This window comes from Atractosteus spatula, chromosome 3, assembly GCF_055471065.1.
Source record: "Atractosteus spatula isolate fAtrSpa1 chromosome 3, fAtrSpa1.hap1, whole genome shotgun sequence".
Lineage (NCBI taxonomy): Eukaryota > Metazoa > Chordata > Actinopteri > Semionotiformes > Lepisosteidae > Atractosteus > Atractosteus spatula.
This window is the reverse complement of record NC_142708.1, coordinates 21903092-21926208: the sequence shown is the minus strand read 5'-3', so window position 1 is coordinate 21926208 and position 23117 is coordinate 21903092. Positions and strand designations below refer to the sequence as shown.

At 36.4% G+C, this 23117-nt stretch overlaps 1 protein-coding gene across 3 annotated transcripts in view; it reads left to right on the top strand.

The window, feature by feature from the left end:
- The first annotated feature begins 8762 nt into the window (after window positions 1–8762).
- sema6a (sema domain, transmembrane domain (TM), and cytoplasmic domain, (semaphorin) 6A) overlaps window positions 8763–23117 on the top strand; it is an 84737-nt gene continuing 70382 nt past the window's right edge. For 2 of the 3 annotated variants that reach the window (XM_088910820.1, XM_088910819.1), the window contains exon 1: window positions 8768–9198. The gene's annotated coding sequence lies outside the window, so the exon portion shown is untranslated. Of the gene's footprint in view, window positions 9199–23117 lie in introns of all 3 variants that reach the window. The other variant, XM_088910818.1, reaches the window with a different exon arrangement.

Below are 23117 nucleotides of genomic sequence, written 5' to 3'. Positions count from 1 at the left end.
ACTTTATTTTTCTAAAAACATACAGTACATGGATAGAATTTAATTTCCTTTAGATACTAGTGGAGTATCAAGTGGAATAAAATTTGTGGAATCCAGCTGAACATTTTTGTATGCAAATATTTATATTTATATAAATACATTTATATTTTAGAAAGAAGGCAATTCCTGACTTTTACTGTATTCATGACAGTATGTGTGCCTTTAAATAACAAATACAGTGCAACATGCATTTTAGCATTGGTATCTCCAATTCACTATTATATTTCCCATTGCATACCCTTTCAGACATTATTTCCCATGCATATTGTAACGCAACGGGGGCTCAGGCGGGCGCCCTTGCCGCATCAGGTCGGCCCCACACTGTCCGGGGCTCGAACCCGGGACTTCCGCGTCTCTCTGCAGCGACCCAGCACCGTGAGCTAAAGAGAGATCTCTTTCCAGCCCAGTAGCTGTAGTCCTGCTATCATAGGGAAGGGCGGTGACGTCACCTGCTCTGGTACGCCGGCTCTTACACAGTACCTGACGGCCGTAAGCGTTACACTCTCCCCCGCTTAAATCGCCGTCCCCGGCGAAGGGCTATCCCACCCCGCTTCTGACACCAATGTAACGCAACGGGGGCTCTGGCGGGCGCCCTTGCCGCATCAGGTCGGCCCCACACTGTCCGGGGCTCGAACCCGGGACTTCCGCGTCTCTCTGCAGCGACCCAGCACCGTGAGCTAAAGAGAGATCTCTCTACAGCCCAGTAGCTGTAGTCCTGCTATCACAGGGAAGGGCGGTGACGTCACCTGCTCTGGTACGCCGGCTCTTACACAGTACCTGTCGGCCGTAAGCGTTACACTCTCCCCCGCTTAAATCGCCGTCCCCGGCGAAGGGCTATCCCACCCCGCTTCTGACACCAATGTAACGCAACGGGGGCTCAGGCGGGCGCCCTTGCCGCATCAGGTCGGCCCCACACTGTCCGGGGCTCGAACCCGGGACTTCCGCGTCTCTCTGCAGCGACCCAGCACCGTGAGCTAAAGAGAGATCTCTTTCCAGCCCAGTAGCTGTAGTCCTGCTATCATAGGGAAGGGCGGTGACGTCACCTGCTCTGGTACGCCGGCTCTTACACAGTACCTGACGGCCGTAAGCGTTACAATATTATTAAAAATTGGAAATATTATAAAAAAATATATTTCTTCTTTTATACATTTTATACAATATTATCTCTAACAGTAAAATTAATTCAGTGCCCTGTGTAGAAAACGCAATATTTAATTAAATGATGAATTCTGAACCATATGAGTAATTTTCCTTTTAGCAAAACTTATTGAATGGGCAATTCTTCTCACAGGGGCTTATAAGCACCTTTTTTTGTTTTGCAGATATCACTCATATTTTAAAAAGTCTTTAACATGTCTTTTGTTTTATGTAACCTACATAAGGACATATTTTTATGACAGCGAATGTTCTAACACTAAAGCTGGCGTCACACTACAGGACTCGACACGACTTCTAGTCGGAGAGCATGTCAATTTTAACGACTGTAGTTGCTGAATCTCGCTGCATTTTCTGTCCTAGATGGAGTAAAATTATACGACAAGGAATCGCAGGCAGTGACTAATTACATGATTCATCACGGTTGCAAATCCTGTATTGCAGCGTGAGAATACCGCGAGGTCGCCTCATTTTGGCAGCCAATCAACGTGGAGCACACCAGAATAAGGGGAGGGACAACGCACGAAAGTAATCAAACAACAAACATGAAACGACAAATGCGAAACATCGAACAGACATCTGTGCTGGCTCCACAGTTCGACGAGCGCCTCCTCCATTTGCACAGTTCCTTCTTTCCTTGCAGCCGCACTGTATGAACTGTACTTCCGGTTGTGCACTCATTGGCTGTTGACTGTAGCAGACACAAGAGCCCATCCCTATGACTTGCGACTTGCTACGAGAAAATTAAACCAGTTAGTAGATGCTATGAAGAGCGCTATGACAAAGTCGCTGGGGGTGTCACGCTACACAACTGACGGTAACGGGCGCATGCAGCAACTCGCTGTGATTTTTTTACGATTATGTAAATGAAGGCTACAACTGAAAGTCCTAGGAAAAGCCAGCATAAAACGTACTCTAGGAAGGTTTGGTTTAGGTTTACTGCTCTTTCCAGATGAAAAGCAATGTGTCACAGACACAGACAAACTTTAGATTTTTGAGACTTATATTGATTTTGGGAGCCCTTTTAAGTCTTTCTCAGTCTTTACCTTTTACTGTGCTATCTACTTGGTAAATTTATTTTGGAGAACCTAAGATATGAAGAGACTTTTTGTAGAGACTCGAAGAGAAATGTTTTCCAGATAAAGTGATAATTGGTGACGCCAGATTCCTCGCTGTCAGCCAAGTTATTTTGGTTTTGTTTCGCTGTGATAAACACATGAAAACTGACTTCATTCTTTTTATTAGGAACAACGTTGATGTAACTATTGAAGATCCATTTGTAAGCATGTCTTTTTTCATAATTAAAAAGGGAAGGTATCCAAAATGCTCCTTTCATTACATTAACATTGTAACATTGCATTAGTAGCTAAAATTGTCCTCATTTGCCCTATAATCCACTACTCACCAACGCTACAAGAAAGTTTTTATTGGTGCACTCAGAATTTTTTCAATGAGATGTCAAAACAATCTGCCTTTCTTTGCCAAACAATAATACTAGAACTGCTTATTGCATATTAATCAATGTATTTCTTTGCAGCCATCCACCTCTTAATAATCTGTATAAAACACAGGCTATTAAATTATCCTTGTAGACTTTTTCTTCCTTGACATTGAGAACACCAGAACTGAACATGAATTACAGTACAAAGTAGATATGTATTCTGAGAAAGATACTATTTTTTTCATGGTTGCACTTAATAAATCCTTTAAAATATATTTATTTATGTAGATGTTAAACACACAATCATCTTTGGTTTTCTATTGGCATGTAATCTCATTCACTGAAAGACGAATAGAGGAAGTATTAAAAATAAAACCTTATGTTTACTTTCAAGTACTTTTAATAAAACACATATTTTCATGAACATCTACAGACTATGCATAGCTGTGTACATTTTTTAATACAAATGTTCTTTCCCTTTACACTCATATCATAGAACTAACTAACTTTAAGGTTTCTAGCCTTCAGAGATCTCTAGACTAGCTGAAGTTCACAGTTTAGAAAACCCTGGACTGAGCTGGCACCGTCATGAAAATGTGCCATAGACCTTATTTCATGCTAAGTGTTTGTGGAACAGGAAAAGCGCAGATAGAAATTTAGTGAATCTAAAAGACAAGTCTAAAGCCTTCTCTCAAGACTAAATGATGTGAAGTACTTTAGAATGCCATAGGCATTGTGGAGCCACTCTGTAGGTTGAAAAAAACTTAAGCAGTAAATAAGTCAAATATCAGTGTACTTATCTAGTACGATTATACCAGGTAATTACATTCAACCTTAGAGTCTGCAAGAGAAATTTCATATTTTCATCCAATAAGATTTATGTGTGTGGCTGAGTTTTTGATTGTGAAGAGGTTTTGCCAACATGACCTTTTAGAAAGGGACATACTGTATAAGCAAGCAATATAACCTTTGTGCCACTGTAATATGGCTGCTTTTGCATCTTTTTACTTGTGAAAAAAAGAATGAGATTTTATCAGATGTTCCATGAAGAACAATGTCATCCCGAAAACAACACAATCTGGTTTATTGCTTTTCAACCAAAATATGTTGAAGGCAACAGCTGCACAACCCCACAGATTCATCATTTAATGGTATTGTTTTCTCTAATAGCGAAAGACAGCCTGGGATTATCTTTTTCCTCCCTGCACTAATGTTTTTTTCTTAATACATACAAGTTGATTTTTAATTCCTGTTGTCTGTCTCACATAGTATTCTTTGTGAAACGTAAAGTTTTGTGTCCGAACCTAGCCAACACTTATTATTTTATATTGACAGTCAAGCCAACCTATTCAGACTTATTCAGAAGCAATAGTGAGATGTAAAAAGAGGACACAGATGGAACTACTGTAGGACTGGAACAAGGAGGAACTTTTGAAGGATTGGAAAGAAGTCATCTAATTGGCTTCTTTCAAGAAACAACTGGAAGAAATTTTCAGACTTAAGTGACCTACAGTAAATGGGCTTAATAGTCTCTTCTCATTTGTAACTAACCTTTCTTATTTTCTTATGTTCTGAACTTTGCTGCTCTGTATAGAAAAAATATACTGATGCATGATAAAATTGCTATGGTCTACATTATACGTCAATTGTCCATCTTGTAGGTGCATTATGTCACTTATATTTTCAGATCCCACAGTTTTAAAGGTCACATAGTTTTGCATGGTATTGTTCTTTGGTGTATAAAATACTGATTTTTTATTTAATAAAAAACTGCACTGATTAAGAATCTACACAGAAGCAGCCATCAAAAGTAAAAAGATTGAAAGATACAACCATGCTTCTACTTCTACGAAATAAGATTACCTGATTGCTATTGGCATGACTAAAGAAACTATCTGTGAGAGATTTTCTGAAGAATGAGATGCTCAGCTTCAACAATCAGAAAACTAGTCCAGGGAATCAGGAAACCAGCTATAGTGAGGCACAGCCCACATCCTGAAAGGCAGTGGGTCAGCACACCAGCCCAGGAATGTCAAACCTATCTTATCCATCTGCGTAATCATTTTACTTCAGTGGCTACTAAAAAACAAATTCCAGGAAGAAATCATTTCTAATAATGGATTACAATGACAAGACTTTACGAAAACAACTTTGAGGTCTTGACGTGGGCAGCATTTATCTTGATCTAAGTCCAGCAGGACATTTGTGGGGAAGAACTCACTAATCCCATCCCCAGCAGACAAAATGAAACCGGCCAACCTTTGCAAACTGCACAAAAAATGGGGGAAAATCCAGCTGCATTCTGTCCAGAGGCTGTTTTCTTCAGAATTTCTATTGACGTTGTGTGATATCTGTCTTTAATACTTAATTCAGTCTGTGAGAATACAGTGTTGTTTTTTTGTGCATTCGAATATGTATTTTAAAAGATATAATCAAAACCATATTATAATTTTTTGCTTGTTTTGTATGTTCTCCCTATGTTCATATGGGTTGCCTCCCGGTGCTCTGGTTTCCTCCTGTAGTCCAAAGACATACAGGCAGGTTAATTGGCTTCTGGAAAATTGGCCCTGGTGTAAGTGTCACGATCGTAAGCCTTAAGGACACTCTGAATCTTCCTCGTTTGTCCTGATTTTTTGCACCTGCCTCCTGTTCCAGCCCTTCCCTACAAAAGCCAGATGCTCCTACCATTCCAGGCTCAGCTTCGGAAGATGGACGCCCGGAAGCCCGCCTACCAGCGAGTCCAGGAGTGGCTCGACAGCATAGGCTTTGCAACGGCGTCCTGACCATCTGGGTCCGGGGCTTGGAGCGCCTGACTCGGTTACCCCATTTAATCCACCCGACCCTTCGCCGGATCCCGCTCGGGCTTTTAACTCCTGTCTTGTCTGTCAAGGATGGATTACCCGGCTCTGGTCTTTTGCTCACCCTATATTTTCCTATGGAATCCCTTTGGACTTCTTTGCCTTGGTCACCCCCCCCCAAGCACCAGCGCACCGCCGACACACCCCCCTGTTCTTCTACCAGACCCACTTCTAGTCTTCTTTCCCCATGTTTGTTTCACTCCCTTCCGGATTCTGCCGTCTGCATAGGGTCATGAAAAACTCTTCGTGACAGTAAGTGTGTGAGTTTTTGTATCTGTGTGTGCCCTGTGATTGACTGGCATGCAAATGACCATTCAGGGTATACTGTGTCCAGTGCTCATTCCTTGCCAGGATAGGCTCGCCCTACCCTGTGACCCTGTATTGGATAAGCAGTTAGAAAATGTATAGAAAACTATTGTTGCCTACGTTTGAATACCATTTTGTTGTATTTAATCTGTTTTTATGTAGAAAGTGAATTGATTCACAGGCCTGAATTAGGTTTGGGATTTTTAGGTGTTTTTTCTATACCTATGCACCAGCAACAGCAGAACTCTTTGTATAAACACGGTTTCTGACACTGAACAAAAGTAATTGCCTCATTTAGCTCAACTGATGCATTTTCACTTTCCCCTTTCATATTTAATTATTAATGGTATAACCTACATTTCAAGGGGCCATTAATTTCTGAGACAATAACATGTAACAAACAAATGTTGAAAACAGTATCCAATATACAGTAGCATGTCAGACATGTGGAGATATGTTTATTTTTGTTTGTAAGTCCATCCAATGACTATCTGAATCAATATCTGGTCTGTGCGGCACTCCAAGATATATAGACACTCTACTCTAACATTAGATACTTGTGCAATCCTTTAGTTTATCTCAATTGCATGCAATTGTTCTTATATATGGAAGCTGACTAAAGGACCATCATTGTTCTGGAACCTGTGCTCTGGAAGTTTTTTTTATAGTAAGCATTCTCTTGATACAAATGTGAATGTACAAAACCCATGTGAATGAGTTCCTGTATTTACATGCACTCTAGATAAATAACTATCCAGTGAAGGTAGACTAGACTCACAAACAACATCACTACCCATGCATGTTCCTCACCGTCCACCAGTGTACATAAAGAGTGCATTCTTCAGATAAAAAGTGGCCTTTACAACAAGTGAAACATTGTCTAATCCAGTGGCAGTGACATGTTGCATAGGAACATAAGAAAGAGTGCATGCGACAAATGACCATTTGTTTCATCTCATTTTTTAGTTTAGTAACTAAATGAAACGAAAATTTTGTCCAGCTGTTTCAGAAAAGTGCTCAGTTTTGGCTTCAAGAACCTGGCTGGGAAGCTTGTTCCAGATACCCACAACAATCAGTGTAAAGAAATGAGTGTCCATCCTAAATAAATTCCCTTTTAGTTTCCAATTTTGTAAAACAGTCCCATGGTTAAACCTATCTATATCAGTTTGAATCTTGTGTGCTTGAATTAAATCCCTTCTTGTTCTATACTGAAGAGATGGCAGATATTTGGCAAACCCCCGAAACCAGGAATTATTCTTGTGTCTTTATTTTGACCACCTTCTAAGGCTATAATATACAGTACTTTTTGTGGTGTGGTGAACAGAAGTGAACATAATGTTCTACATGAAGTCTTAGTAATACAAGGCTTAAACATAACTTCCTTGGATTTAAATTCCACATTTTCTGTTATATATCCAAGATTTCTGTTTACTTTTTTATTGCAGCTACACATATTGATAAGGATACAGAAGAAGGATACATTAACATCCATGTTACTTTCTTTCGCAGTTTTCTGCAGCTCCTAATCACCAACGACTGATGACTACAGTTGCAACAGCTGGTTATGTGACATCCCGTTATATTCTATACTATATATATATATTACATTTTAAACGAAATAACATCAAATAGAAAGTAGCTTGGCTAAATTGGTTTCGCGTTTGTTTTTGTCTTATTAGTGATACGATAATCTCACGTGTACATATAACAGGGATTTTGAAAAAATCATTAAATCGTTATTTCTTATAAATCAATTGATATCCTGATGAAAACGTATCTCAAGTTATATTATGATCTCCCAGGTACCATTAAACATCTACTGTACGACACACGTCGAAACAATTTTTAGCAAACCTTTTGCTGGCTAAAAATAAGCAAAAATAAGAAAATTACGGTTAAATTTTGTAAGTAGTTACTATTGTTATTTACTTCAATTGAGTTTTTTTTTAATTTACTAGTAATGAGTAATATAACTTTCTGTTCACCCATTAATCATTTTAGAAATTAATCATTCATAAACTATGTCGGTCTTCAACATTGTGTACAAAATCACCTGTCGTGTAAAACAGTGCGTCTGTATTACAGCCTGCCAAGCCTGTCATCCGTACGCTTCGTCATTACTCCTATAGATAGATTGCTATAGAGGTAATCCCTTTACAATTGCGACTTTGAAGAATTGAGAGGGATTTCTGGAGATGTATTTTGTATGTACGAGAGTTCTTGTACCACAGATATCGCAATGTGTGGTAAACGAGCAGCAGAACATAGTTCCTTAAGAAACATGGATTTATGCACAAAAAACAAAGCATGTTCAGCACAACTGAAATCGCAATACCGAAGCAGCAACTTTAAAAGGATTTGCTCTCCTCTTCCCTCACAGAACTGATTGGCTATTAAGGGGATCAGAAAGAAGGGCGATTAGAAACACTGTGCCTGGAAAATCCCAGCCCACCGGAGTTGGGTTTCTTCCTCCATGACAAAGGAGAGTTTAAAAGACCACAGTTTAGCCGCCTAGAACTGCATTTCGTCTGCTCTTCCGTTTCAATAAGTATACGAAACTTATAAAGCCACGTTGTTTACCATGTGTAAAACTGTAGACGAGATATTCTAGTTTCCTATTGAATTGTTGGTTCCTTCCTAGAAATTGCGCACGTGAGACAGGTGTATTTTACGCATCATTAAACCATTTTAACGACAACACAACCAGGACATCAGGGTAAAACAAGGTTTACCTGTAAGAAACCATTGAATTATTGAACATATAAAAAGAATTTAATTAGTAATGCAAAGTAAAACTCACTCTCTATTTCTATATTGTTTTAATTATAGACGTTATGGTTCCCTTCAAGTAAACATTTGGTAAATACTGTATGGACGGTAGCACAAGGAATCCAAATCCACATGACTGTGATCCAGTCTGGAATTTAACTCCTCCCCATTTGTAGCGAGTGACAGCTGGGATCGGTGTGCGCTAGTAAGAAACCTTCATCTCCAAATAGGATGACTAGGAGCTTTTGTGAGGAGCGGTGTGCTAGCCTGCTGCGAATGAACAAGGTTCGGGACACTACATGGTCAATTCTTGGAGGCAAGATTTATTCTGTTTCGGTTTCCTTAAAGGATTTAAACAACATTGGCTTTGAAAGTGGATTTCTTCTGGATTTTCTCGCTTGAAGAACAAAAGTTGTTGTTCAAAGCTCCCTCACGGTCTGTATGACAAAAGCGCGTACTCTTCACAGATTTCTAAAAGAAAATATTCTACTTAAACACTCATGTAGTTATACGAAGAACAAAGATACTTTAAATCGGAACTGCCCAGGCAAAATCTTAAATGGATTACTAACGGGACGGTCTTGCAGCTAGTTCTGCTATCCTTGCCTGCTGCCTATTCATGAGCAGGAGGTAGAGTATTTTTCTTAAGTTTCTTTGCATGCGCGTCTGTGGATTGTTTTTTTTTCCCTTATATATAAGTGTATGTATTATTATTTTGCATATTAACATGACGTTGTCAAATGTTCAACTTGTACAGCAGGGCTGGCTGTATCGTATATTCTCTTTCATTCGAACAATGTGTTTTCAGGGACTATTCTATTTGTGATGGTCTGCCTTTATTTTGTATAAAGCAAAGCTATTTTCATATTCATTTGATTTTGTAATCACTCTTTATGTTCAAAGTCCCTTAGTTAAATATAGAGACATTTTCCACTCCGTGTTTTGCAAGAGTAAAATATATGTAGTGACAGTTTTACTGTGGATATATTTCCCATCTAAAAATGTGAGCTGCTCAGCTTGTAACTTGGCCGTGTTAGCTGCTAGGAAGCCTTCATTACATTGTGAAGTCCTGTCGTAAAGTTAGGTGGCTCATAACAGAAATAGAACACTAAATAATTTAAAACATATCTCCACTTTAACTCAATTTTGTCTTTCAAGGGAAACATTTTCTCACGTCTGCTGGTTTACAGAAATGTATCCGTATATATGTGATCTTAAAAAAATCTTTAAGCTTTGGATTTCTCAAGTTAGCGGAGTGACTTTATGTGCCCCTGAAACAAGATGAGCAACAAAACGTTCACCTTTTCCAAAGAACATTTAGAGTAATCTGCGCTGAGTGGTCCTCCTGAAGATTTTCATCCGTGACACGGAGTCTTAAATCAGTTGCTAATGTGTTTGCGTCAGTGCTAGTGATACTTTGTACATCAGACTGTGCATTTTACAAGCGAGGTCCCTTGTATCTGGAAGAGATCATATGCGTATTGGGCAAGTCTGTGAGATTCAGCTATTTATTGATTTTAAAGCAACTTCTGAACTTGTAAAAGTTTAGCGCAGCTTTCCCGTAGTCCAACATGGCGAGAAAAACGTACCTTTTAGGTCAAGGCATTAAACTCTGAAGTTCGGGCAAAACACTATGCCTCTTCCTTAAGAAGTTTTAAGGGACTAAAGTAAAATCATATTCCAACAAAACACCAGCTTCCCAGAGATGCACGGACCCAATAAACGCAGAGGCTATCAGGATTCAAATGCGTGAAATTTTAAACAGAACTATTAGTCTTTTATGTTAGTGTCACAATGTCTAGTCGCAATGTACAGTATAACCCTAAACCATGTGGATAATTAAGGAGTTGGCATTTGTGTTTAAACGAAAAATACCATATGCTTTAGGAACTAGTTCTTTGGAAAAAGAACGTAGAAATATACAGTATTAGTCGAGTGCCTGTTTGCAGTCTGGTTTCGTTTTTTTTCTTTCGTTACAATAATTTAAGCCATTTGTAAGCAGGGGAAGAATAAAATGAACCACATCCCCTGGGTAGAGCACAATCGCTGACAGCAACGGTGTTAGGATTAAATTGACCCCCGCTAATACGTGTGCCGCCTTGTAACCAAGTCATGGCGCTGAGCGCATCCTTTCCTACGAGGGAGGTGTGTAGTAATATCACAGCCTTTTTGTGTCCGTTGAAATACATCGGTATTTAAATATATGTATATTACAATCTTAAAACCCCTTTCTATCTTTGTGGACTTAAAACGGAACGTATTGGGAATGAAGTGAAAAACGTGAAACGGCATAACAGAATAGGTTCAACAAAGATTTGATTAAGGTTATACTTCTTGGATAACTACCTTTCTGAAAACAGTTCGTTTTACCTCGTGTTTTTTTTTCATAGGTAAATAATGCGTAGAGATTAGACACCAGGTTAAATGACAATGTAATTATAAATTACTCACTTAAAGTATTTATAAACTGTAAGCCAATGTAAATTCATTCATACCACTCAGGTTTACATCTGTTACTTTGAAAAAGGTCAGCATTTCTGTTGGTTTCATATAAAAGTTATTTATATGAAAATCGAATTGTTATCGAATTGATGTAACATGTTAACCGTTTAATGACGGAGTTTTTCGAAAGTTCACTTACAGAGAATCGGAAACCGACAACGACTATTTACAATAAAAACGATAATGTTAAAAATGTAAAGCAACGGAATCTGTTTTTCCCACGTTATTTTTACCCGGTGCGATCTTCATGAGTATCATCTCAAAAGTGCCTTTCTAACTCGGGGTACTTTAAAAGTTAGCATTCAAATGCTTTAACCCAAGAGATCTTGAAACTAAATAGTTAAAAGCAGTTCCTACTGAAATCTGCATTGTAAATTAGGTTTTGTGTTAAAAGAAAAAAGTTAGAGCTTCAGAATACTATGTAAAGGAATTAAAATACAAAATGAAGTACTGTATCAAGATGATTAGCAGACAGCCATCCACTTGTCTTAAATTATTTTGTGATCATGCATTTCTTGGAAACCCATTGTCCTTATTCAAGTGTCTGGCAAGTGCACTTGGAGTTGGGTTTGATGTAAGCGCATCTGTGCTCGTCCTGAGTTATGGCCTTGCTAGATTGTCACTGGGATCTTCATCTATTAATCATGGAGCCTGCTTTCTTATTCGGTTGCCATAGTTTCAAAGCCTCAGATAGTGTTGGGGTGCCTTGGGAATGGCTGGAAATATTGCAGGGCAGTGCTCTTAGCAGTCATTTTCAATGGCATCATTTGCTCCAAAAAGCATAAAAGCTTGCAATATTGTGTTTTTTTTTAACAAAAGATTTTATGGTGAAAAAAATCCCATGGATCTCACCGTAATTATGCCTGATATATTTTTTGTATGGATCTCAAGCCATTTGGTCTGTTTACGTAGTAGTTTTTTGGCCTCACACTTGAATTTGCTGGTAGTTTACAGTTCAAAGATTAATGGCTGCCTTTGCTGCCAGACTAGGGAGGTTTTTCATTAGAATTAATGAAGAATGGCTGGGCAGAGGATTGAATTTAAATATTGGCAAAGAATTTCTGATAAAGTCGACACAATGTGCAGAGAACATTTCTGTTTCTCTTACATAAAAACAGCAAGTGAACTAAGGTAGTATATCTTTAAATCTGTTTGTTCAATGGAAAAAGGTATTAAGCCAAAGTAATATGTGAATTGCAGATAATTAAAAGTTTAATGTATAATTGGATACTTTATTACACTTGAAACCCTTGTGATGAGAACAAGTGTTTTTCCTGAAAACCTGTTTTTTATGTTAAACCTGAATTTATAATGAAGAAAGCTTTGCCATACTCTACCCTCAAAACCGAGAAAACCTTTGATTATGGAGAAAATGTGTTAAGTTTTTTCACTTTATAGCTATCAAAGATCTTTTGTAGAGTAAGTATCTGCAACTCTGTTCAACTCCATCATTTTCAATAGAGATATTAGTGTTGTAATGCAAAAAAAAAAACACGTTCCTGATCAAAGCTTTCCTTTTTCTGAAAGGCTGTTCTTATTCGTATCCAAGTTATGATTTATCCTAGATTAGGCTCAGGTATTTAGTATGTAGTAGAAACTACTTTGATAATATAGAACAAGAACCATTTACTTTGCTCTAGCTTATATAGATATATAAGTATCTGACTTTTGGTCTCATAGTGATTGTTACAGTAGTATGAATTGGATTGCATTTGATAAAAGTGGTAAATACATGAGTTGCTTGTTCTAAGACCTTTATGTAAACTGTGTTGGTCTAGTGACTGAATAGTATTGTATCCAACTGTGTCTTCGAATGGCTTCCACTGTTTCTGTTACCGATTTAAAAGTAATTTGCAGGTGGTGTGTTCCCTGTACAAAGGACCTAGTAGTGGCGCCTGTATGAGTGGCTGTGACAGTGATTTATTTTGGGACCTGGTTGTTCACAAAGTCTTTTGTATGCCTCAGTTTAGTGCTATGTCACATTTATAGGACATCTACCTCAAAATGTGGTTTAAACTGCTTGTTTGTGTCATGTCTTGTAATGCCTGTTATTGACAATGGTAAAGTATAGTGTAAAATGTTTTATGGAATGTCTTCATACTCTTCTATGAGATAGGTGTCTTAAATCAGACATATATTAAAGTACAAGACTGTAGGACAGTCACACAGTAACAGTACAATCTACGATCAGAATGATTGCTTGTTCAATTGGCAAAATATTCTCTTTAATAACCCTTCTTTTTTAAATTAACTAGAATGGTTCTTCCTTCTTTTATTATTTTCTTGCTTAATTTGTAGCTAGCTATATGTTTTACCATAATAAAGAAACTTGTCTTTGTGAATGCCATTGGACTGAAATCCCAGGCAAGATGACACACAGACGCTGTGATACTCTTGGTAAAATTTTGGTTTGTCTTGGTAAAGACATTTTCTAGCCAGAATAGTATGCTACAATAGAAAAGGAAATGTGCACCTTTGGTTTCTGACATAGATGTTTTATTTTGCCTTTAAACTGTTGTGATCTTTGGTAGGTTCAGTAGAATCACTTTGAAAACATGTCCAGGTGCAAATTAAAACCTCTCCAACCTGAGAAGACTGACTGGGAAAATATTGTGTTTCTTAAATTTTGCAAGAAAGATGATTTTTGAAAAATGATATTGGGAGTGGGTGAAGCTATTTTCTTGTCCTGGGGGAAAGGACTTTGTTATCTCCAAGGTGTTTCCTTTTAAGTATGATTAAAGGAAATGTGTTGGACATGAACGTACTGATTACTGACCTTCACAAAGACACATCTTTCGGGTGGGGTTCCTGGTTTTTCTTGTCTGTGGTCCAATGTTGTTGTTTTTTAACTGAAGACCTATTGACTCTTTTAAGAAATGTTGCATCAAGGTTTCCTTTTTTCCCAGGGATAAGAGAAGTAGGTGGTTCTAATAATAATGCAAAGAAGTCAATTTTGATGCAGAATTGCACAGATTCATTTCTTAGCAGGCTGTTACCATAAGCAAGGTGGTTAATTAACTCGAAATAGAAGTCACTTGTGGAAAAAAAAACTGAAAAAAACAATACACAGCACTTTTCTTTCTACTGTGCAATGCAGTCTTTTGAATGCAGTAACATTCAGAGTGAATGGCTCATTTTAAGCACGATGTCTTAAAAACATCTTAGGGAATTATTGAGTCAACTTTATTAGAATCAGACACTGCACAGTAAATGAAGCAGCGCATCTAAAGCTGTTGGTTTCAAGTTCTGTTTTAACCTTGTCAAAAGAAGAAGTATAGGAAAAACGAAGAATATGTTTACATTTATTATAGTTAATTAACAAAATTGTTCCCACGTGCATGAATGAAGGCTGTCTCTAGTTCACACAGTACCACTACAAGGCTCTCACTGTTTCACCACCTCTTACTTGTTATTCCACTTTATAAAACATAATGAAAACATTAAACAGCCTCTGAAAGGAATGGTAGAATCAGTTGTTCATTATGCTTTGATATATGTGGGGTAGTTACAATACAAGGACATGTACTGTATTGAAGGGCAGTATGCTTAAAGGCATAGAAGCTAAATTCCCTACCTATTATGCTGTTCAACTTTAACATATTTGAGAATCAAGCATAATATCAGTGCTTGAAATATTTGCATCTGTCTAAATAAATGCTAAATGTTATTTCTAAAAAGAAATACTAAAAGGTAAATGTTATGGCTTGTATTCTTTATTCAGCACTTCTGTCTATGTCCCACACAATGGAGTGTTTTGGTGTATTTTCATAGCAAACAGTTGCAATAACTTTGTGAAATTGAATATTAATGAGGTCTCACCATTTCACAATGCTGGAGTCAGTCAAAATACACTTCTTATTCTGTTTTGCATATTAAGTCAGAGACCGCAATGACAGAAAATTTTTGCACTATTTTTATTAGCAGAGCATACCTAATAGTGGACAGTGAAACGTGTCTTATGAGAAACATCTTTCAGGATTATGATGTGTTTTGAAAAGCAAGTTGTTCCTGTGAATTATGTGAATATGAATATATGAGCAATGCCTCACTGATGAGTCCTGGTAATGGTGAAATAGTGACAAACACAGAAATATTCACCTTTATGGATACATAATGCAAAGTAACCAGTGTGTAACAAAGGTTAAAAAATACATTCAATTAATAATTAAAACTAGAAAAAACAAAGTATCTGGGAAAAGCTGATAACTGGAGTGTTTTTGGATGGCCTCTTGTCATGTGAGAAATTCTATTTTTTTTATTAAAGGATATTAAATGCATTAATATTGGCAATTTTATGGCACTCATAATTAAAGTTTGAATTGGATTCTAGCTGATTGCAGTGGCCATTTCCTCTTTAAATGTTCCTTAATTGATTTAATTGTGTGCTTCAAATTATTGGTTTGTTGAAATATAAATCTATGTTGAAAGTTTTCCACCATTTTGTTTATTTTATTAGTGAAATGGTTAGTACCTACAGAGCTCAAGCAGGCCCAAACTCTTATAGAGCCATCATCATTCTTGGTAGAAGATCCATTTAGCTTCTCATTATTGTTTTCTCCTTTTGTCTCCATGTGAATTATGGTTCAAGCTTTCAGAATTGCTCAATTTTGACTCATGAGCGAATATACCTGTAGTTTGTGTATTTTATTCAAAAAGACGTTTCCACTTACTGCCTAAGGTCCATTGATGCTAAATGTGGTACTACTGGTTTCCTGTAAACTTATTTGCTTTTTCATGCTTGGATGATGTCATCTGGTCACCTGGTTGAGCAGTTTTATGATTCAGCAGTAAGACTGAGTGGCCGTGCACTCCTTTAACCTATGATCCAGGTTGTGATGTAGATGATGGGTTTACAGTCTGTTTAATATGTGTAAGTCCTGTTGTGAGAGTCACGTTTGTAGGTTCATTTAAACAGGTTCAGTCTATCTGTTCTGTTACTGATGTGAATGTTTATAGATCTCTCAAACAAATTATTTTCTTGTATTTATAGACATTCTGCTTTGATTATTTGCATTTTTAAATAATTTATTATTCTGAGATCCTCCAAATACATAACCTTCCTGCTAAATGTTTGCTAAACTTTTGTCTGGTATCTGTACATTTATGTTTGATATATTTATGAGATTCATTAGTTTTGTACATTGTGAAAGCACCAACTTGAAAATAAATTCTGTGATAAGGGATATGGTGATAATTGTATAATTACTGGTTTCTGTAATTACATACTTGTTTTTTCATATGTAAACCATGAGAAAATAACTGTGCCCAGTCATGGTATTTTTGCTGTGTGGTGTTGTGTGAAATACACAAAATGTATTGTATTTTTATACATGTATGCTACCTTTAATTTTAATTAAGTAATTGATTCCTTTACCAGTATTAGACTTTATATTCATTACATTGTACAGATTACACAGGAGTTCAAGCATGTCTCTTATTACAGCTGTTATCTCAATAATTAGTAATGTGGTAGACTGGTATCTTACTGTATATTTCGGTTTTATAGCTTATTAGGGTGCCCTCTAATGTTTATAAGAGCTAATACAACTTAGTCCAAATCTTCTTCACAATGTACTGGAAAAGATGTTGCTCCTTACAATGTAGCTTATTTAATTGGGGTTTTTGTCTTGTATCTGGAAAAAAATGTTTTTCTGCCTCATTTTGATCTATTTTCACCCTTTATAATCCTACTTAAAATTTAATGTAAGGCCTCAGCATTTCATGTTCCTTTTCCAGTGCTGGGGCTTGGGCCTGACTTCTCCTAAATGTTTAATGTTGCAAGGCTTCTTATCTTAAACAAACATGGTTTAATGTAACTGCTTGAGCTGATTTCTCCAGAAGGATTCAGCTTAACAGTGTTATGATACCATTTCATCCTGGGTTATTCATTTCATATGTAAACAACTAAAAGGCAAAGTACATCTTCTTTATTACCAAGTGTCATATATAAAAAAAGGTTATGGATAGATTACAGATCTAATATTCTGTTACGTTCTATTGACAGATTCTAAAAGCTCTATACCTAACTAATATCCTTATTTCTCTGCTGTCATAAAATTAACGTTATTTCTTCAGATTCAATCATTCCATCTACTAGATGCTACAGCTCTAAAATCATTAGCTGTTGAATGCTCAATACAGACTCATGTAGCAAAAATACATACTTCGACTAAAAGTTTTCAATCAAATTTACTTTAAGTCTGCATCTCATTGTGAACTTCAGGCAAGATAGCTTCATTTAAAATATTTTCTGCCCAGCAGAAAGCTGTCATACTAAAGTTATAAATTATTCTATAGTTTTTAGATATGGGTGTATGCGAACTAGTTCTGAGTTTGTTTAATCTCATCTCCGTTGTCACTTATTGTGCACTGTTCTATGGAATGTGACAGCATTTGGTATTTTGGTGGTTTAATTGTTCCCCCTCCCAACACACTCAATGTATAAAGCATAGGGCTCATTATAAGAAGCAATACACGCTTCACTTGCATTGTCACATACTATAAAATCTGTTTTGTGCAGCTGTTTTATGAGTTAAAACTGAAAAAGTATGATGCTTAAAGAATCTTGTTCACCACTATACAATTTCCCTTTTCCACCTTAGATAAACCAACAAAAAAGAATTCACACTCTGCTACTATTTTAATTGATTTTTTTTTGTATAACCTCATCTCTGTAATCTTTGGGTATATATTCTTCTTCTCACTCTCATGTCAAATATGGAACAATTTATTGTCTCTACTGCCTTGCTTTTCAGCGAATACTTTAAAAAGAACCGTGGGCGCAATACTACATACCTGTGTTCACTAGACCAGTGTTAATGCTTCAGATTTTGTGGATGTAGAATAAACATTGAATTTAAGTAATATTTAACTGGGATTTATCTTATAGATTTTGCATTGCCCTAAAAATGTTTATATCTATGGTCCAGTATCAGACAGATGCCTGTTTGTTATCTTTACGTGTCAGATGAAAATGTATTGGGTAAAATGTGCTAGTGGAGAACAGGACTCCCAAGGCCAGTTTGACACAAGAATTATCATCACTCATGTAGGCTATGTTTACATCACATTGATAAGACTGTCAGGAAGACCTTCAAATTTCTTTACTCTTTAAAATATTTTTTGTACAATTGGTGCTGACATAATATGTGTACTTTGCAGTATCTCCTTTCTTGCATCTTGAATTTCCTAAGCTCTAGTTGACAAAGCTATTCGGTGTAACTAGAAACTTTTGAAAGAGAATCTCACCTATAAAACACAGTCATGGGACTATAATTTATAAGTCAGGAGTTCTTGTGTGTTTAAATAAAGTGAGATTCAGTTCACATTGGTATGCTTGTGCTTAATGCCCTCCACTGATAGTTCTTATTGGATAAGGATTTTTTCCCTTTGTCTGTTTTGTTTAATTTATATTATAATTTTATATCGTGAGAAGAGTTTTGTTTTTCACAGTCCTTTGTAGCCATATGTTTAAAGGTAATAGTTTTGGTTTATTGTGTATGAAGTAGCATTTGCTTTGTTCTAAATAATGTGACATTGTAAGGAAATTTACAATGACATTCATTTTTGTGTAGTCAAAATGACAAAAAATTGCATTGTATGGCATCATGCATAGCCACTGTAGAATGTTAACAAAGTACATATAAAGCACTATTTTTTTGTTTTAGCACATCATTTTCACAGGAGCAACCTGCTTTGCAGCTATAGTCGCTGAGCAGTACGTGTTACTTCAGAGGAAGGAACCTCATGTTTTCATTTTACAGATTCTGGATTGCTCCACTATTTTAAAAATAAATTACTGTTATCAAATTCAATGTCATATTTATCAGCTCTTGAGGGAACATTGTTTTATTTAGATATTTCTCAACTCCAAAAGGAAGGTTTAATGATGCACAATGCAATAGTGTATTTTGTCTTTTATTTCTATTAAAACGGGTTTAAATCTTCGCTGTAGTACAACATAATAATAATGACTGGGATGGTGTTGCACAGTAGTTGTAGTCTAAAATAGAATGTAATTTAAACTTAATATTGTGTTTTAATATAATTCTTTTAATTATTATTATAAATAAAATAAAATAATTTTATAAGCAGTGGCTCTGTGGATTACTTAGTATTTTCTATTTTTCTTTCAAATTTATTTAATATCTGTAACAGTGCGGTGCGGTGGCTAAGGATCTGTGCCTGTGGTTGGAAGGTTGCCGGTTCAAATCCCGCGGCTGGCAGAGGAATCCTACTCCGTTGAGCAAGGCCCTTAAGCCCAACAGCTCCAGGGGCGCCGTATAAATGGCTGACCCTGCGCTCTGACCCCAAGCTCCTCTCTCCCTGTCTGTGTGTCTCATGGAGAGCAAGCTGGGGTATGCGAAAAGACAATTCCTAATGCAAGAAATTGTACAGTATATGGCCAATAAAGTGATCTTATCTTATCTTAAATCTTATGGTCATTATTAAAGGATAACCTAACCAATTAAGCCATGTACTAATAACATGTGGGCATCATTTTTCTTTTAACTAATACCAACAGCAATGAAAGGGAAATGAGCAACACTACTAAAGTACACCAAAGTGTACTTCCTCGAGAGAAGCTGTATGAGGGATTACTGGGTGAGCGTACGTGTGGTTAGAGCTAAGAAACATTTCCAACTTTGAACCTCCAAGAGCTTAATTGTCTTACTTCTTAATAGTGTAAGTCAGATCACTGTAAAAAAAACTACTCGACGTAGTCTGAAATTCATCAACCACAACTTGTTCTGCTAAACTCAAAAATTCCAGTCTCAATGATCATCCTTCCAATCCAATTGAAACAAAACTGCCACTCTGTGTGCTTGTTTAGTTTTATTTGTACTAATTTATAGCCTTTTTCACTAGGAGCAGTTTACCTCCCAAGAAGGTAGCATTTATATAAGATGTCTGAATTCTTCCACTTAGGCCAAAATCTTTGTGACGATAGTAGAACCATGTTAAAAAATGTAATCTTGGGGTCTTCACTCTCCATGGTGGACTAAACCTTAAAATATGTGTCTCTGCCGCCTTTTTCATAGTACGTACACAAGTGAATTTGAATAATTAAGAGATTACAGATTAAATTTTCAAATTTACATTCCAAAACTATGCCAAGTTTTTTTTCATGAATCGCTCTTTTGAAATGTCATTTAAAACTTCTTCTCCTGCCGAGTTTCATTCTGAGTGTCTGATTGACGTGAATGTTTTATGAAGCCATATGTTTATGTTCACTTCTTTCTATAAAGAGCAGTCTTGATTGACACTGGCTTGTTGATTGCCTTTGTTATTCCTTGAACGTGATCAGATAAACTGGAAAGTAAGGACCAACCTAACCCCAAAACTTGCAGTTGTTGGCAATCAATATTAATACAATTCATGGTCATTGTGTTTCAGAAGTGTCATTGTCAATTACAATAATAGCAATCATGCGGTTTCATAAAATTTTGAACATGCAATGTGTGGGTGTTATAAATAGGGTATTAGTTTCTGTTCATTTGAGCTTCGGCCTCATGTTGCAGTATTCTTTTCACTTATTTGGTTGGCATGCTCATAGGGAACAGGCTAAAAAAGTCAGAATTTTTCAGAATTATTTACTTCTTTCTTCTGTTCCTTCAAAACTTTATTAATTTTTTATATGAGACTTTAGGTCATGGGAATAAACCAAAGGAAATTTAATACTGAATATAAAATACATATGAAATACACAAAGCTTGAAAAGAAGTATTAACTACAATATGCAAAGATTTTTTGTCCAAAGAAATGCAATAAAGTAGTAAGAGTATGTCATGTATTCATATTAATACAAGTGAACCTATCAAGGCTTGTGAGTCTGTGATTGTGTGGTGGGTATTTTGTGACACGTCTCCTCAGTTGACTTCCAGTGTATATAAGTGACTTGAGATTCTTTTTTTTTCTTTCAAGCAGTGCTTTACTGAGAAAATTCAACATGAGAACACTGCAGTATTTTTTAGGCTTGGCAATAAACTTTATGTTTTGAATATTAGTAAAAGTGTTACATAATTTGCAACATTTGGGAACAAGGTGGGGACTTAGAATACCACCACTTACCCAAAAAATGAATTTAAAGAATCTCTTGGTTGGTTTATTATTAAACTGGCAAGAAAATATAAGTATCCAATTAAAATGGATGTCATACTATAATCTCAGAAATAGAGATCTACTATATTGTTAAAAATATGAGATTAAGTTACAGTATCTAAATCTAAAATATAGCAGATTTGATATGAATTGATTAGAAAAAAAACAATACATTTCTTAAAATATTTCTCAGTAAATGTGATGGTTTGAAAGAATAAAACTGAGTGCTTTGGCTTAATTTAGTATGCACAACGGATCAATTTGTGTGATTGAAATGGCATTGATATTCAGATCACCTTAGATCAATCGAATTGACTGCATTCGCTTTGATGGAAAAGGTACATTATGCCAATTCTTGTGCAGTGTGCTCTACAGTATGTAAGGCAGTCCACAGCAGTCTGCTTGAACTCCCCTGGCGGAGTGCAGTGTTGATTGTTTAAGAGCCACTGGCAACAAACATGTAAATCAGGTTGAGATGTCAACATCTGCTAATGCCGAGATGGTCCCAGACATCAGATACTGCTAGTGTCTGCTGAGCCAGTAGACAGCACTCCAGTCGGTTACAGTATACACTGTTTTTATTTCATACTGAGGTAGTCATTCAAGTGCACAGTGGTGGTTAGGAAAAACATAAGACAGCAACCTTCATGACTGAATGTGTGGTGCCTATATTTAAAGAAACCCCAAAGTAACACAGACGCAGTTTTATTTTTCAGATCAAGTGAGATATACTTGTGCTGAACCTTTGTTTTAGCATGTACAATTTCTATTGAAAGAATGTGTCATTGTTATGTGGGCAGTAGTTACAGTGCCTCCTTTTCACTCACTGCCACCCCTTGGGGCTCTGCTAATTGGTTCTGCTGCTTGAGTTCTTTTGCCTAAGAGTTTTTTTTTTAAAGTGTCCACGGGTATCATGTGGGCTGAAAGTAAAAGATGGGACAAGGGGAGGGGCGTAGGTTGGTGAAACAAAGCATAGCAAGTTGATTAGAGAGAACTACAGTATGTGCAGTCTATAAAGATATATCAAGTGAGACTCCTAAGTTATTTGTGGCCTAGATACTCACCCATGTGTAAGACATCTCTTTGCCTTTCAGCTCTGCACTTGTATAATTAATTATTTGCTTTTTCAAACCTTTGTGTATGGTGCAAAGTATGACAGCAATAACAGACTGGTCTAGTGGGCGTGAGATGGGCTGTAAGAAGCTGAAAATGTGACATTGTCGGTTTCCGTCGAAGGACTTTGATTAAAAACATGAAGATCCCTTGCTAAGCAGAAAGCACTTTAATAGTTCTGCAGCAAAATATTGATTATTCTATTTTAGAATGACTTCAATGAGGATATTGCAGTGAGCTACAATTAAAGGTCATATTAAAAGACCTATTTTATTGCCTTAGAACTGTAAGGATCAGTAGGAACCTTCATGAAGGAATTGCAAAGCAAAGACAAAACAAAGCTACATTTTTAAAGTATATTTATGAAAGTACAGTTCAGCTACACTAGAAATGCTTTTAAAAACACTAAATATGTGTCCATGTAATGTTTCAAACACTTCTTTAGGATACTTTTACTGTACTTGACAAATAACAGATAAATGTAATTTGTCTTTTCAGCATTCTTTTTTATTAATTATTAATTAGTGTTAGCAATATTTAATCAACCTTTGTCTAAATGCTTCTGACTAAGGACAATGTAGTTCATATGACATATTTTGTGTATATTGATTATATTATCATTTCAGTGTTCTTTAGGGAAGGGTCAAACATCATTGGTAAGTTTATGTTCCGTGTTTTTAAAATGATGTGGGGTTATAATAATTATGTTGTGTTGCATAGGCTAACTTTTATGCTACATCATCTCAAGGTGCTTTACAGTACACATTGTTTCACAGAATGATAAAATTATTCTTTTGATTTTAAGATGTGCACAGTCTGAGGGTTTTCTTACA